The following is a 17,412-nucleotide window of genomic DNA, read 5'->3' as shown; positions in this document are numbered from 1 at the left end:
GGTTTACGTTCCCTCTAACCCTAAACTTACCTTCCGCAGGGTTAGGGTCTTAGGTTGACATTGGCCTAACTTCAAACTTACCTTCCGCAGGGTTAGGTCATAGGGTTGACATTGGCCTAACTTCAAACTTACCTTCCGCAGGGTTAGGTCATAGGGTTGACATTGGCCTAACTTCAAACTTACCTTCCGCAGGGTCAGGGTCATAGGGTTGACATTGACCTAACCCATGTTACCTGGGGTTAGGGTCAGCAAGGTTGCCCGTAACTAGCTACCCAAGAGGTCAAAAAAGCCGAAATCTCCAAATACCTGACCCTGCAGAGGGTAAAAAAAGGGGATAGACCACCCAAAACCTAACCCTGCGAGTAACACAATGGACCAATGAAGGACGGTTTACCTGATGCTTTACGAAAACAGAGTTCCGGTTTACGTACTTTAGTCATGACGTTAAGACGGTTAACGTCTAGCCCAAATTCGTCGTAAACCGTCCGTCTTTGGGAGCACCGGCCGGTTCACCTGAAATGGGCCCTAACCCTGACCCTAACCCTAACCCTAATCCTAACCCTAATCCTAACCCTAACCCTAACCCTAACCCTAACCCTAACCCTAACCCTAACCCTAACCCTAACCCTAACCCTAACCCTAACCCTAACCCTAACCCTAACCCTAACCCTAACCCTAACCCTAACCCTAACCCTAACCCTTAATTATCAATAAATCCAATTTATTCCCAAAAATTGTAAATAATTCCCAAGAAATCCTATAAATTCCAAATAATTCCAAATAACTCCAACTATTACTAATTCATTCAAAATAATTCAAATTATTTCCCCATAAATCCAATTTGTTTCAAATACATCCAATTAATTCCAAATCCAAAAAAATCCAATTAAAACCAAATAATTCTAATTAATACTAATTATTTCCAAATAAGTCCAATATTTCCAAATAACTCAAATTACTTCCAATTAATTTCCCAACAATTTCAAGTATTTGCTAATAATTTCCATTGATTCCAAATAAATCCAAGTAATTCAAAGTAATTCCAAAAAAATCCAATTAAAACCAAATAATTCCAATTAATTCTAATTATTTCCAAATAAGTCCAATATTTCCAAATAATTTACAAATACTTCCATTTTTTCTTAACAATTTCAAATATTTGCTAATAATTCCCATTAATTCCAAATAAACCCAATTATTTACAAATATTTCCAATTATTTTAAAATAATTGAAATTCATTCCAAATAATTACCAAATAAATCCAATTAATTCCAAATAATTGTAAATATTTCCCAATAAATCCTATAAATTCCAAATAATTCCAAATAAATCCAACTATTACAAATTAATTCAAAATATTTCAAATTATTTCCCCATCAATCAATTTGTTTCAAATAAATCCAATTATTTCCAAATAATTCCCAAAAAATCCAATTAAAACCAATTAATTCCAATTAATACTAATTATTTCCAAATAAGTCCAATATTTCCAAATAATTCAAAATACTTCCAATTAATTCCCAACAATTTCAAATATTTGCTAATAATTCCCATTCATTCCAAATAAATCCAATTAATTAAAATAATTCCAATTAGGCGCATTCTGCAGTGGTGAATCTCTTCCAGTCTTTTACCACAGTAATAATAGGCAGGTACGTTATAATCAGGAGTAGATAAATAGCGTTTGAAATCGCTGATTGAGTTAGTTGTTTTGATGTTGTCTGGCAAGGTGTTCCACAGGACAGTAGTAGATGGTATAAAAGATCGACGGTATAATTCAGTTTTGCACATGGGGACTCTTCTTACTAATGGTCTTCTATGATGGTAGGGGTTAACATCAGAAGTTAAAGGTGGCAAAAGATCTGATAAGTAATGAGGGCATTTGCCATATACCATCTTGTAATATAAAATCAGTTTGTGTCTGCTCCGTCTTTCTTTTAGGTTACAAAATCCGCTTTCTTTAAACAGTTTTTTGTGGCTGGTGCCGCGCACACCACCGATTATAGTCCGAATGGCTTCCAAATGTAGTTTTTCGAGTGCAGTTGACCAGTACTCTGTGCAGTTGTCCCATATGATGTCTGCGTAGTCAAAATGTGGAAGAACAAAAGATTTATACATAGTTTCCAGACTTTTACGATTTAATCTATATTTATAACCTAACCTTAACAATTAATTAATAAGGTGACCTTTTTTATGATGCTTCTCACTTGGAAGTCCCACTTACAATCATTCTGCAAGATTACGCCAAGGTGTTCACGTTTTCCAAAACAATATTATTAAAAATGATTGGTTCGGTTGGTATATTATCACGTTTTATGTCTAACAGTTCCGTTTTTGCTTCGCTAAATTTAACTTTCCACTGTTTTGCCCAGGTATTAATTTTATATAGGTCTGCGTTCAAAATCTGTGCTCGTCTAGTTGGATCTTCTAAGGTCATAGACATGCTCGTGTCATCAGCAATCAACTTTATAACAGATTCAGTATCATTCACAATGTCGTTAATATATATCAGGAATAGCAAGGGGCCTAGAACAGAACCTTGTGGAACACCTGCCGGGATACATTTTAATGCAGACTTAGCACCCTTAATAACAACCGAATTATTTGGAATTTATAGGATTTATTGGGAATTATTTACAATTATTTGGAATAAATTGAATTTATTTATAATTAATTGGGATCATTTGGAATCATTTGGAAGTAGGATTTATTTGGAATTAATTTGAATTAATTGTATTTATTTGGAATTATTTGGAATTAATTGGATTTATTTAAAAACAAATTGGAATTATTTGGAATAAATTAGATTTAGTTGCATTTATTAGGAATTATTTGGAAATGATAGTATTCATTTGGAATTATTGTAATTATTTGGAATTAATTGGATTTATTTGGAATTATTTGGAATGAATTTGAATTATTAGAAAATAATTGGAAATATTTGTTAATAAATGGATTTATTTGGGATCAATGGGAATTATTAGCAAATATTTGAAATAGTTGGGATTTAATTGGAATTATTTGTATTTTTTGTAATTATTGGAATTATTTGGAAATAATTAGAATTAATTGGAATCATTTGGTATTAATTGGATTTATTTGGAATTATTTGGGATCATTTTGAAATATTAGGATTTATGTGGAATTATTAGAAATTAATTGGATTTATTTGGAATTATATGGAATTAATTGGATTTATTTGAAACAAATTTGATTTATTGGGAAATAATTGGAATTATTTTGAATTGATTTGTTATAGTTGCAGTTATTTGGAATTATTTGGAATTTATAGGATTTATTTGTATTTATTTACAATTATTTAAAATTAGTTGGATTTATTTGGAATTATTTGGAATGAATTTGAATTATTTGAAAATAATTGGAATTATTTGTAATTATTTGGGATCATTTGGAAGTATTAGGATTTATGTGGAATTATTTGGAATTAATTGGAATTATTTGGAAATAATTGGATTTATTTAAAACAAATTGCATTTATTGGGAAATAATTGGAATTATTTTGAATTGATTTGTTATAGTTGGAGTTATTTAGAATTATTTGGAATTTATAGGATTTATTTGTAATTATTTACAATTATTTGAAATTAGTTGGATTTATTTGAAATTATTTGGAATGAATTTGAATTATTTGAAAATAATTGGAATTATTTGCAATTATTTGGGATCATGTGGAAGTATTAGGATTTATGTGGAATTATTTGGAATTAATTGGAATTATTTGGAATTAATTGGATTTATTTAAAACAAATTGGATTTATTGGGAAATAATTGGATTTATTTGGAATTATTTGGAATGAATTTGAATTATTAGAAAATAATGGGAAATATTTGTTATTAAATGGATTTATTTGGAATTAATGGGAATTATTAGCAAATATTTGAAATAGTTGGGATTTCATACACACGTTTCAAACAATAACAACATTGAGAACGTTAACAAGCAGATTGCTTATGGACACGTTCTTGAACTTATAATCAATACACATTCAGATAGCAAAACATGACGAACAAGTGATAGCTTCAACACTTATCTTGATAATCTTTAATTATATTTTATACAAATAGGGTAAAGATAGAGAGAGAGAGAGAGAGAGAGAGGGAGAGGGAGAGAGAGAGAGGGAGGGAGAGAATGCCTGGCTACATCAATTGCACAGTTAATATAATATCAGCCGAAGCGATTAGTTAACATAACATAGTCTTGTACAACAGAGAATATTTTCGTGTTCAAAGATATAGTTAAATCAGTATTTCCAAACAAGAGTGTTTTGCAGTCCAGAACGTGTGTTGGCAGACTATTGAATAAAATGGTTCTATGTTCTTTACATTTTGGACAGTGTAACAAGAAATGTTCAGAATCTTCCGGGCATGCTCCACACGTACATTCTAAATTATCAGAGAGGTGTCGGTTAACTAAGTCTTGTTGCAAATCGCTCATGTTTAATCTCAACCTGCTGTGAAGTACCTGTCCCTGGCGGTTGCCTAAATAATAATACTGTGGAACAACAACATCTCCATCGGTCAAATACCTTTTAAATTCACCAACTGACTGCGTTTGTTGTATATTTTCTGGAAGATTATTCCACAAAGCTGTCGTTGAAGGAAAAAATGAAGATTTATATAACTCACTTCTGCACAATGGAAACTTACGTTCAAGAGGGCGTCGTCTGTGGTAAGGATTTACATCGGAAACCAGGACCGGCAGTTTGGAATATAAATATTCTGGGGTTAAACGATTTACAATTTTATAATACAGCAAAAGTTTATGACGACGTCGCCTTTCTTTCAGGGGCACAAAACCCGATTCGTTATACAGTTTTTGGTGGCTTGTGCCACGTACTGCACCTACAATGATTCGGATTGCATCGAGATGCAATGTCTCCAACTCGTCTGCCAAACACTGTGTACAGTTATCCCAGATAACGTCCGCATAATCAAACAATGGTAACATAAAGGATTTATATATAACTTCAAGTGATTTTCTGTTTAAACGATGCTTGAATAAACCAAAACACGCAATTGACTTTCTACATTTAGCAATTAGACTTTTTATGTGGGAATCCCATTTACAATTACCTTGTAGAATGACGCCAAGGTGCTTGTGATTTTCAACATCAACTAAGTGTGCATCTTCGAAATACAATGGTGGAAGTAAAACATTTTGTTGCCTACAAATGTCCAACAATTCTGTCTTTTGACAATTAAAAGTGACTTTCCATTTAGAAGCCCATGTGCGAATTTTATCCAAATCAGAATTCAAAATCTCTGCTCGTACATCATCGTTATCTAAACTTAAATACATACTCGTATCGTCTGCAAAGAGTTTCAACACTGATTCAAGACCAACACCAATATCGTTAATATAAATGAGAAATAAAAGAGGTCCTAAGACAGAACCCTGAGGGACACCAGCAGAAGGGGTAGCATAACTTGATTTGGTTCCTTTCAATACTACTGCTTGTCTGCGATCGCTCAAGTAATGTTCAAACCAAACAAGCAAGGGACCTCTTATACCTATCGCCTCAAGCTTGTGGAGCAGACCGCGATGCCAGACTTTATCAAAAGCTTTGGATACATCAAAAAATATTGCCTGTGACATAATGTTTTTATCAAGTGCAACACAAAAATCATCATATATACTCAATAGTTGATAAACAGTCGAATCACCAGCAATAAAACCAGATTGGCAGTGTGTAATCAAATCATAATTTTTCAAATAACCAAACACACGGATTTGTATACATTTTTCAAGCACCTTCCCAATACAACTCAGCAAAGAGATTGGACGGTAGTTGGAACAAGCACTCCTATCGCCTTTCTTAAAAATGGGCGTAATGTGGGCAGTTTTCCAGACAACTGGAAAAACACCCTCAGACAAGGATCTGTTAAAGAGAACTGTAAGCGGTGGAACGATAACAGGTAATCCATCTACAAGCAATTTATTATGTATTCCGTCAGGGCCCACGGCCTTGGATAAATTTAAATTCCTTAACACTTGGACAACTTCAGCTTCTGTTAATTCAAAAGTCGATAAAGATGTATTACACCAATTTGCCTCGGGCAGGGGATCGTCTGGATTTTCAACTTTAGACTGGCTTTCAAAATAATTATTAAACAAAATCGTTTTTTCACAAATGTTATCAATAATTTTTCCATTATCTTCTAGCGGTGGAATTTCGTTACATGCAACACCTTTTTTCTTCAAGAAGGAATTAACAAGTTGCCACCAATTTTTGCTTCCGAAGTTCTGTTTACAATTTATCCTCTCATCAAGTTCTAGAAAATAATCTCTTTTTCTTTTACGAATTTCATCTGTATACTGATTTCTAGTCAGGCGGAATAATGCCCACTGCTCAGGTGTATTTAAGCGCTTAGCAACTTGATGTATACAATTTTTTGCGTTTCGTAATTGTAAAATATGTTCAGTCATCCATGGGGCATCATCTTCACGTACTGTTATTATCTTAACAGGCATACATGTTTTTGCAACACGGAATAAATGTTCAGAAAACAAGGCAGCAGCTTCGTCAATGGACGCATTTAAAACTGTGTTCAAAAGATCAATTTTGTTCAATTCAAACAAAAATGTATCAACATCTAACTTGGCATAATTATATATAGTCCTTTTGAACTGACATTTTTTTTAATCTCTGTGACGTTAATTTTACACATGGCACAGAATGGTCACTACAAATGGGGGGTAACACTACAACTTCACTGATTAAGTTTATACTCGTGGTCAGGATCAGATCGATGCATGAGGATTTAGTTTCTGTAATACGTGTGGGTTCAGTAACGAGCTGGTGCAGATTGTTTTTTTGTATTAAATTAAGAAAGTGGGGAGATGGATTATTCAAAAAATCTTCGTTAAAGTCTCCAAGAATTAGAAATTTATGTGGTGTTCTCATTACTTGCTTTACAGATTCGTCAACCAAGTGCCAATAGTCAATCCGAGAGTCTGGTGGTCGGTAAAATGAACCAACCAGCACAGTTTCTTGCAATAATTTAGTTTCTACCCAGACTGCTTCAAGGCCTGGAATTAACAAATCAGGCCTTGGTTTGCAAATAAAATCGTTTTTCACATAAACAGCTACCCCTCCATATCCATCTGGCCTATCAAGACGCACTGGGGGATGAAATCCTTTGAGGCATAAACTGTCGTTTGATATCGAGTCACACAACCAAGTTTCTGACAAAGTCACAATATCGTGCTCTTTAACTTCACATTGTAAAATATCAATCTTGTTTCGCAAACTACGTACATTTATATGCAAAATAGAGGTATCTTTAACATGCTCTCTACCAGGCGGGCCTGGGTTTGGGTGGACATCTCCTGACAATAAAACCATCAGCAAAATGACAAAAACATGTGTCACAAAACTATGCACGAATATAATGTTCCAAAGCATATGCCCGTAACGCTTACTTCCAATTGGTTGACTAAAATAGGAAGGTTGCGATTTTGAGTCGGGTATGGGGTTTAAGGGTGTGGAGTTGAAACATTCAATATTTTTCTCGTAGTACACACACAAGAAATGTGCATAGTTGGGATTTAATTGGAATTATTTGGATTTTTTGTAATTATTGGAATTATTTGGAAATAATTAGAATTATTTGGAATCATTTGGTATTAATTGGATTTATTTGGAATTATTTGGGATCATTTTGAAGTATTAGGATTTATGTGGAATTATTAGGAATTAATTGGATTTATTTGGAATTATATGGAATTAATTGGATTTATTTGAAACAAATCGGATTTATTGGGAAATAATTGGAATTATTTTGAATTGATTGGTTATGGTTGGAGTTATTTGGAATTATTTGGAATTGATAGGATTTATTTGTAATTATTTACAATTATTTAAAATTAGTTGTATTTATTTGGAATTATTTGGAATGAATTTGAATTATTTGAAAATAATTGGAATTATTTGTAATTATTTGGGATCATTTGGAAGTATTAGGATTGATGTGGAATTATTTGGAATTAATTGGAATTATTTGGAATTAATTGGATATATTTAAAACAAATTGGATTTATTGGGAAATAATTGGAATTATTTTGAATTGGTTTGTTATAGTTGGAATTATTTGGAATTTATAGGATTTATTTGTAATTATTTACAATTATTTAAAATTAATTGGATTTATTTGAAATTATTTGGAAAAAAATTAAATTATTTGAAAATAATTGGAATTATTTTTAATTAATTGGATTTATTTGGAATCAATGGGAATTATTAGCAAATATTTTAAATTGTTGGGAATTAATTGGAAGTATTTTGAATTATTTGGAAATATTGGACTTATTTGGAAATAATTAGTATTAATTGGAATTATTTGGTTTTAATTGGATTTTTTTGGAATTATTTTAGAATTAAGTGGAATTATTTGAAACAAATTGGATTTATGGGGAAATAATTTGAATTATTTTGAATGAATTAGTAATAGTTGGAGTTATTTGGAATTATTTGGAATTTATAGGATTTTTGGGGAACTATTTACAATTATTTGGAATTAATTGGATTTTTTGGGTAATTATTTGGAATGAATTTGAATTATTTTAAAATAATTGGAATCATTTGTAATTAATTGGGTTTATTTGGAATTAATGGGAAATATTAGCAAATATTTGAAATTGTTAAGAAAAAATGGAAGTATTTTTAAATTATTTGGAAATATAGGAATTATTTGTAATTATTTATGGGATCATTTAGAAGTATTAGGATTTATGTGGAATTATTTGGAATTAATTGGAATTATTTGGAATTAATTGGATTTATTTAAAACAAATTGGATTTATTGGGAAATAATTGGAATTATTTTGAATTGATTGGTTATAGTTGGAGTTACTTAAATTTATTTGGAATTTATAAGATTTATTTGTAATTATTTACAATTATTTAAAATTAATTGGATTTATTTGGAATTATTTGGAATGAATTTGAATGATTTGAAAATAATTGGAATTATTTTAATTAATTGGATTTATTTGGAATGAATGGGAATTATTAGCAAATATTTGAAATTGTTGGGAATTAATTGGAAGTATTTTGAATTATTTGGAAATATTGGACTTATTTGGAAATAATTAGTATTAATTGGAATTAATTAGTTTTAATTGGATTTTTTGGGAATTATTTGGAATTAATTGGATTTATTTGAAACAAATTGGATTTATGGGGAAATAATTTGAAATATTTTGAATTAATTTGTAATAGTTGGATTTATTTGGAATTATTTGGAATTTATAGGATTTATTGGGAAATATTTACAATTATTTGGAATTAATTGGATTTATTTGGTAATTATTTGGAATGAATTTGAATTATTTTAAGATAATGGGAAATATTTGTAAATAATTGGGTTTATTTGGAATCAATGGGAATTATTAGCAAATATTTGAAATTGTTAAGAAAAAATGGAAGTATTTTTAAATTATTTGGAAATATTGGACTTATTTGGAAATAATTAGAATTAATTGGAATTATTTGGTTTTAATTGGATTTTTTTGGAATTACTTTGAATTACTTGGATTTATTTGGAATCAATGGAAATTATTAGCAAATACTTGAAATTGTTGGGAATTAATTGGAAGTTTTTTTAGTTTATTTAGGAGAATTAATTACGTGTTCTTAGCATTGTTTTTTGATGACAGGAGTTGCTCCCCTTTGACCGTTGGCTGGATTTTATTCACTGTTTTGCTCCATTTTTTTTATTTTTTAAATTTTATTTAAGGGAGCTAATGACGTGATCTTAGCACTATTTTTTGCTGACATGGGTTGTTCCCCTTAGACCGTTGGGTGCATTTTATTCACTGTTTTGCCACGGACCTACATTCTACTGGATGGCTGTCTCAGGATCTAGGTCACTTTAGTGGGAATATCGGTCAACTTCGAAACCTGGGGACCAGCCACTTCCGGTTCCCCTTTCAGAGTAATGAGATTGCTGGGACCGTAGAATTTTTCATCCAGTTTTGTCCTTTTTTTCCAAAATTGATATTAGTCTGAAGAAACAAGCACACGTGTGGTACGTGGGGGTATTTCCCGGCGAGTTTTCAGTGTTGTTGTTGTTGCGAAGCGAAGCGGCTTCCCAGTGCGGAAGGCAGGCAGTGTGTGCATCAAACAGTGTTGTTGTGATGGATGGATGAGTGAGTGATGAGGGTGAATGAGTTAGTTAAACTGTGACTGAATATCTATTGATTGATTGATATTAAAGTGAACATTAGGGGGGGGGGTAGAAATGCACCATTGTGCACTCGCCTTGATGTAAGGAACACTACTGCAGTCTCCAACAGCTTCAAAGTGGGTTAGACAGGCTCTTGATAAAGACTGAGGCAAAATGTGCCAAATCACACATTGTCTTGTAAGAAGGAAAAATCTTCATTTGTCACCTTTCTGCACTTTTTTGACTTTGAGTGCATAGCCACAATGGTCACAGACAAGATGCATCAAACAGATTTGAAAAAGACCCCAAACTGAACTTGTTATGACTATTTGTAACCCCTCTCACCTTTTTGACTTGGCCGTACCCAAGCAAAAAGGCTAAAAAAAATCATAACTAATTCCATGTTGACTTTTTGGTGGGGTGGACCTATTGTTCCAGACTCGCCTTGATTAGAGCAACACTAGTGCAGTGTCCAACAGCTTTTAAACTTTGTTTTGACCTCTTGACAATGTACATGTAAACATGTAACCCTAATCCCTGACTGTTGTGTAGTATGAAAAAATCGTATTTCTCCCCTTTCTCCACTTTTTTGTGTGTCAGTGCATAGCCACAATGGTCACAGAAAAGATGCATCAAACAGATTTGAAAAAGACCCAAAACTGAATTTGTTATGAATATTTCTCACCTTTTTTGGACTTAAAAATCTTCATTTTTCCCCTTTCTTCATCATTTTGTTAGATCGAATTCATCCTCGTCCTGTGAGCCAAAAAAACCGTCTATGAAATATTCATAGTTGTTATACGAATTGAAAACAAAAAGGCTATTAATGAGAACACAAACAAGCCAAAGTTTGCAAACTACTAGCTTAGTAGACTAGGAGTAGGAAAGTCTGCAAGTGTACTGTTGCACAACTTACAGTCGACAAAGCGAGTATTTACGGCGACAGGGAGAACAAAAAACGTAAGCAAGAAGATTTTCAACATTATAAAATCAACAGTTCATAAGTTATACGCGGAAAACATAGTAATAGCTTTTATTTTACCCGAAGAATGTCGTCGACGTTGAAGTTTTTGCAGACGACATTGCTGGTGGAATTGAAACCGGATGTGATCGGTCCCTAGCAGTTGGTTTGACCTCGTTTCTCTCACTGCCTGACAAGGCGAGAGAGAGAGCACGCACTGAGACAGCCATCCAGTAGAATGTAGGTCCGTGGTTTTGCCTTATTTTTTTTTTTTTTTTAGTTTAGTTAGGGGAGCTAATTACGTGTTCTTAGCACTGTTTTTGCTGACAAGAGTTGCTCTTCTTAGACCGTTGGCTGGATTTTATTCACTTTTTTGCTGCATTTTAAATTTTTTATTAGTTTATTTAGGGGAGCTAATTACGTGTTCTTAGCACTGTTTTTTCTGACAGGAGTTGCTCCCCTTTGACCATTTCTTTCTATGTTTCTTTTTGTAGCCAGCCAGCCAGCCAGCCAGCCAGCCAGCCAGCCAGCCAGCCAGCCAACCAGCTTACGTAGTGACTTACTTACGTAGTGACTTGCTTACGTAGTGACTTACGTATTGACTTACGTTTAGGGTTACTTACATACTGACTTACGTAGTGACACGTAGTGACTTACGTACTGACCTGACCTGACCTGACCTTTGTGGGTATGACCTTATTAATGACCTACTTTACACTATTCTCAAATGGGGCCATTATTCCTTTATTATTCTCAAATGGGTTAATTTTTCTCAAATGGGGCAACTATTCTGAAATGGAGCAAAAATTCCTAAATGGGACCGTCACTTTATGATTCCGGAATATGTCCCTGATTCTTAAATAGTACTATTCTCAAATGGTACAAATATTTTAAGGGGTACAACAGGTGGTTTATTTTTTGCTTTTGCGCGCCCAAAATATAAAATTCACTTCATATTGACTTTTATTTTTATTGCTAAAGGGTTTTCAATGCTAGGATTCGATAGTGCAACATCAAATTACACGAGTCACACATTTTTGGGGGATACCTCGTTCTTGCGGACTCTTTGCGCACTTTACCTTTCACTTGTTTCACCTGCTTTGAGGGTGTAGAAACATCGGGAAATCCCGGAAACCCTCGGGTCGTTAATATCTGCACAAAATACACAAAACATTGGCCTCCCAATCGCGAATCTGCAAATAATGTTTTTCACGTCATTTTACACTATTTTAAACTTTTATCCCCGAGTACGCTAGTACAAGGGTCCAGCAGACTTTAATTGTGTGTTTGTGTGTGTGTCTCGACTTAACAGCTTATTGCTGCAAAAATACTGGGCGCAGTTCGTTCAAAAGTTGATACACTAACTTGATAATAGGTCCGATTGATCGTATTCAAACTTCATAATGTTACCTGGGACCTAAATGCGAAATAAACCACAAAAACGACTTGGCGGTGGGACCAATTCAGACGGAGCAACAGCCAGCCATTGAGCTGATAAAACAGCCGAACGCGTCACACAGTGACGAGAAATATAGCGTCCTAAAAAGCTTGCGTATCGCATGCGAGACGATTTGCCAGGCTTTGCGCGTTGTGTGTTTGAATAATTTGATTTTTTGTGTACCCCATTTTCTACCAAGCGTTGGTTGCTCGGTCGCGACTGCGGTGGTTTAGAGGTCGCGATTTTGGGTCTTTTCGTATTAATTTGTATTTTTTCTTAGGGTTTCCTTTGTTTACATATGTTTCAGTCTTTTACCTTCACTTTACATTAAAGAATTTGGTAAAACTACCTGGGGCGTGATAAATGCAAGAATCCGCGAGCCAGGACAGTAAAAGAACTTCGTGGGCCACCAGTTCACCAGTTATGAAGAGTGTCGGCAGTATATTTTTCACTGTGATCAAATAAAAGAGAAAGGCCAGTCACCACGCACATTCTCGGCTCGCATGCAATGTACTTATATATAGCAAAGGGAATGCCTGTAATTCACACAGAGCAATCACTTGGTCTTAAACGTGCACAAGACAAAAACTTTCATAATGGGGGAGCGAGCCAGTCTGAAGAGTACTCGGGTCCAGCGCGAGCGTTTTTTTATTTAGGAGAGCTAATTACGGCTTTTTTTTACATGTTTTTTGACAGGAGTTGCTTCCCTTGGACCACTATCTCAACTTTTCACAGGCATTTGTTCCATTACGAGGTCAGGTTTTTTTGTTTTTTGTTTCCTTCTTTCTTTCTTTCTTTCTTTTTCTTTCTTTCTTTCTTTCTTTCTTGTTTTGTAGGTCAAGGTATTTAAGTAGGTCAAGGCTCTTGTCATTTTAAGTAGGTCAAGGCTTTTTTATTGTTAAGTAGGTCAAGGGTTAGGGTTAGGGTTAGGGGTCTTTTTAAAGTTAGGCTATAACGACATGTCTCATGCTCTTAAACATTGGCGTCCGTTGCGCACTTTGGATGGACAGGCGTCGGTTGCTGACGTCACTTCCTGATTGGGAACAGAGGCCGGCTGTGGGCAGGGTGTCAGTTCACACACTACAGGCCCGGGACTTATGATGCATGGAATCTTCTGATCCCTATTCCATCACAATTAGGAAGTATAAAGCTTGCTGCCTAGTAACAACAGTCCATTAACGTACACAGACAGTGCATAGTAAACTGGATACAACTGGTCGGCGTTCCGTCACAATTAGGAAGTATAAAGCTTGCTGTACAGTTAGAACAGTCCATAAAACGTGCACAGAGCACAGACTGTGCATAGTGAACTGAATACAACTGGTCGACTTTGAGGAGTTTCTTCAACTAAACGGTAACATTTGTGAACTGAATACAACTGGTCGACTTTGAGGAGTTTCTTCAACTAAACGGTAACATTTGTGAACTGAATACAACTGGTCGACTTTGAGGAGTTTCTTCAACTAAACGGTAACATTTGTGAACTGAATACAACTGGTCGACTTTGAGGAGTTTCTTCAACTAAACGGTAACATTTGTGAACTGAATACAACTGGTCGACTTTGAGGAGTTTCTTCAACTAAACGGTAACATTTGTGAACTGAATACAACTGGTCGACTTTGAGGAGTTTCTTCAACTAAACGGTAACATTTGTGAACTGAATACAACTGGTCGACTTTGAGGAGTTTCTTCAACTAAACGGTAACATTTGTGAACTGAATACAACTGGTCGACTTTGAGGAGTTTCTTCAACTAAACGGTAACATTTGTGAATCACTTTTGTTTCGTTTGCTCTGTAATTTTTTACTCCATATTTATTTTTCTTTATTTCTTAATTTTAACTGTATGTGTTTCTCTCTAGCTCTTTCTCTCCCTCCCCCCCCTACTCTCTCTCTCTCTCTCTCTCTATCTATCTCTTTCTTTCTCTCTCTCTCTCTCTCTCTCTCTCTCTCTTTCACTCTCTCTCACTCTCCAGTTGGAACTCAAAAAAGCAGTATGGATGTTAAAGATCTCTCACAACGAGGCTTTTACAGCCTCTGATTAAAAAGTCAAGAGACAGATATGTTTCAATAAGGTTCTCCAACCATTTTCACCCATTGATTTGTTTTAGTCTATGGCTTGCTTCAAACTATGGCTTGCTTCAAATATGGCTTTCTTGAAACAATGGCTTGTTTCAGACTATGGCTTGCCTCAAACTATGGCTTTCTTCAAACTATGGCTTTCTTCAAACTCAGGCTTGTTTCAGACTAGGGCTTGTTTCAGACTAGGGCTTGTTTCAGACTATGGCTTGTGTTAGACTATGGCTTGTTTCTACCCCCCGCGGGTTAGGGGGAAGAATTTACCCGATGCTCCCCAGCATGTCGTAAGAGGCGACTAACGGATTCTGTTTCTCCTTTTACCCTAGTTAAGTGTTTCTTGTATAGAATATAGTCAATGTTTGTAAAGATTTTAGTCAAGTTAAGTCCTTTGTACTGAAAACTTGCATTCTCCCAGTAAGGTCATATATTGTACTACGTTGCAAGCCCCTGGAGCAAATTTTTGATTTGTGCTTTTGTGAACAAGAAACAATTGACAAGTGGCTCTATCCCATCTTCCCCCTTTCCCCGTCGCGATAAACACCAAATAAATAAAGAAAAAAAGGCTTTTTTCTAACTATGGCTTGGGTTAGACTATGGCTTGTTTCTAACTATGGTTTGTTTTAGACTATTTTGCCGTTTAAAGGATCATCAGTGTGAAATTATGTCCCGCTTACTTTTAACAATCTTAGCACAACAACCACTTTCAAACAGCAGTTGTATAAACACCTTTCTCTTAACAACCTTAGCACAACAACCACTTTCAAACAGCAGTTGTATAAACACCTTTCTCTTAACAACCTTAGCACAACAACCACTTTCAAACAGCTGTTATATAAACACCAACAACCTTAGTACAACAACCACTTTCAAACAGCAGTTGTATAAACACCTTTATCTTAACAATCTTAGCACAACAACCACTTTCAAACAGCTGTTATATAAACACCAACAACCTTAGTACAACAACCACTTTCAAACAGCAGTTGTATAAACACCTTTCTCTTAACAATCTTATCACATCAACCACTTTCAAACAGCTGTTATATAAACACCAACAACCTTAGTACAACAACCACTTTCAAACAGCAGTTGTATAAACACATTACTCTTAACAACCTTACTACAACAACCACTTTCAAACAGCTGTTGTATAAACACCTTACTCTTAACAACCTTAGTACAACAACCACTTTCAAACAGCTGTTGTATAAACACCTTACTCTTAACAACCTTAGTACAACAACCACTTTCAAACAGCAGTTGTATAAACACATTACTCTTAACAACCTTACTACAACAACCACTTTCATTGTTGTATAAACACCTTACTCTTTACAACCTTAATACAACAACCACTTTCAAACAGCTGTTGTATGTGTGAACAGCTCAGATCATGGGTCAATAAAGTGTTACACAGATGGTCAAAATTAAAGTACAAGATATTGCACTGGAAGTGGAACTACACTGTTGCTTAGTGTCTGTATGAAGCTACAAGGTGAAAATAGAAAAAGAAAAACACGATTCTTGACTTTGATGGGCTTTTTCTGCTCGTAAGCACACATTCTTCTACTCATCACAGCATGCCCCATTATTGAGTTTAAAACACCAATTAAATTTGTTTTGAATAAAACTCACAATTTTACAATAAGAATCTAGAGACCTGAATCAATTAGGTATATCCTACTTAGTTTGACTTTTGCAAAACTAAGTAATTACACATTTAATTGAATCAGTCAGACAGACGGAGACATAGAGAGACAGACAGAGGGCAAACAGAAATCTGAGAAAGAAACCCCTTTAAAAATGTTACCATGTTTGAAATGAAACATCGCAAGGTGAAGCCATAATTCATCACCTTTCAGTATGACGTCATGAGCGTGTTCCACACTTGAAATGACGTGTTTTTATCATGTTGTCAGCTGCACGGAGCTTGGAAGTATAATTTCCATTCAACGATCCGAGTTTGTTAAGTTTTAGCCTATTTTCAACGTCAAACACCATGAAACTATATATATTTGGAATCAGAAAATGGTAAGGAATAGATAGAAGTTGTTTTTGGCTCACGTAAGTGTAGCCTATGCGATCGTAACTTTGTCTGTCTGTGCGTGCGTGCGTGCGTGCGTCTGTGCGTGTGTATGTCTGTGGTAGAAACTCTAACATTTGAAGACGTCACATTACATTGACGTCACATTATGACGTAAGAGGGTTAGACGTCACGCGAAGGAAGTACTGACAGTCTCGGTCATTATTATTTTGAGCGCGCCGAGACTAGTTGGCAGTCGTGTCCTTGTAAGCCGTAGGCTACAATCATGCAGACAGACAGATCTAGATCTAGTGTCTCGCTTTCTTGCACAGTTTCACCTATGCTCTTTCTGTGTGTGTGTGTGTGTGTGTGTGTGTGTGTGTGTGTGTGTGTGTGTGTGTGTGTGATTGAGTTTGTGTTACTGTTTGTCGATTTCTTACGTGAGCCTTGATGGCTTCGCCTCTTGTTAAGTGTCTTTTTTCATAAATAAAGATAGTGGTTATTTATCGGTTTTCTTGATTTTTAAGCATAATTATCAATACAAAACAACAAAACTATATAGTTTTAGATACAGGACGCAATAGGGAATACACCAATATAAATTTTTTGTTTCAAATATTAGTTTTTAAAAATTTGAAAAAATGACATATTTCGAACAAACATTTCAATAACAAAACTTTAAGTGACCAAACTGAAATGCAATCCCATAATCCGGCCTAGAT

At 34.5% G+C, this 17,412-nt stretch overlaps 1 protein-coding gene across 1 annotated transcript in view; it reads left to right on the top strand.

Annotated features, from left to right (window-relative positions):
* Positions 1-13,463: 13,463 nt before the first annotated feature.
* LOC138956515 (uncharacterized) overlaps positions 13,464-17,412 on the top strand; it is a gene marked incomplete at its 3' end in the record, with an annotated part of 34,277 nt that continues 30,328 nt past the window's right edge. Inside the window, exon 1 of the mRNA XM_070327851.1 lies at positions 13,464-14,348. The remainder of the gene's footprint in view (positions 14,349-17,412) is intronic.

The sequence above is a fragment of the Littorina saxatilis genome, unplaced genomic scaffold (assembly GCF_037325665.1).
Source record: "Littorina saxatilis isolate snail1 unplaced genomic scaffold, US_GU_Lsax_2.0 scaffold_315, whole genome shotgun sequence".
In the NCBI taxonomy this organism is placed as follows: Eukaryota; Metazoa; Mollusca; class Gastropoda; order Littorinimorpha; family Littorinidae; genus Littorina; species Littorina saxatilis.
The sequence above is the reverse complement of the archived record's forward strand: the minus strand, read 5'-3'. Positions and strand labels throughout refer to the sequence as shown.